Here is a 1,260-nt window from a genome sequence, read left to right as displayed (position 1 = left end):
TTTTTGTGGGGCACACATAGAATATATTGAAACATGTATAAGAGTGTAATTCGATCTGTAGTTCCCATGCTTTGGGATTCATGGTGCCACAAACATCTAGAAAATAACTAGGAAGCAAACACCAGAATAGTATATTTTATGTTATTCGGTCAAGGTACAAATAAAGCAACAACAAAAATCCTCCATTTCAAAAAGAAGGTACAACTCAACAAAGGAGAAGCACACTCATTCTCAGGCACAATAAAGTTAGCTTTCTAAAAACTCATCATGCACAGCAAAGAGTCAAGGTCCACATTAGCAATGGATAAAAATCCTTGGCCTTAGAACCTCAAGCTACACTGTAACATTTCCCCTTCTTTCTGTGGGTACTTAAAAGGAAACTGGACTATACATTGACACTGGCCCATATCCTAATGTTTGTGAACCCATGGATCAGATGTTTTCAAAGTTACTTTCCAGGACTGAAAAATTGTGATGCAAATCATACCTATTAGTGTAAAGTCCATTTCCATCAAGGAGGTTTTTGCAATGATATCAGCTTGATCTCTACTGTATAAATTATTTCTATAAATGTAATCAATACTTCTTTGCACTCATCTGATAATATTTTACCCTGTATCATTGTCTAAGTATCTTCTCTATATTCAACTTGCCAGCTAAGAAAATGGTACATGTGATAGTTAAACAATTTCATGTCAACTTGATAAAAGAATGAAGCCTGTGAATCAGTTTACAGTCTAATCAATCTCTCCTTGTTGGAGTGGCCTTCTCAGAATTCTGGGAACTTCTCTCTTGATTCTGCCTTCAGAAGAGGTGGGCTTCTCTCTTCTCTCTTCTCTCTTCTCTCTTCTCTCTCTCTCTCTCTCTCTTGAGTTCTCCTTCCTGTTGAGAAATCACATGAAGCCATGCTGATGACATCCAGAGCCCTAGAGATGCTTCTACCACCACTGGATCCACAAGACTTTTCACCCACCAGCCTGTGATCTTCCTGCATCTGACATCATTGCATGTGCTACGTGAGTCTGAAGAATTTACAGACTGGTATCAGACAAAAGGGCTAATGTGAGCTTATGGACTTGATCTGGACTAAGTTGGGATGTTTTCTCAATATACAATTGCTCTTTGATTTAAAGTATTCTCTTACACACATATGAGTGCCTCTGGATTTGTTTCTCTAGTCAACCCTGTCTAACACAGTACACTTTCTTGTTTATTTCACCATAGCACTTACTAAGGCTCTAGACTAGGGTTTAACACACA

The sequence above is a fragment of the Echinops telfairi genome, unplaced genomic scaffold, assembly GCF_000313985.2.
Source record: "Echinops telfairi isolate 266 unplaced genomic scaffold, ASM31398v2 ScPeMD7_31;HRSCAF=116, whole genome shotgun sequence".
In the NCBI taxonomy this organism is placed as follows: domain Eukaryota; kingdom Metazoa; phylum Chordata; class Mammalia; order Afrosoricida; family Tenrecidae; genus Echinops; species Echinops telfairi.
Note: the sequence above shows the minus strand (reverse complement) of the source record.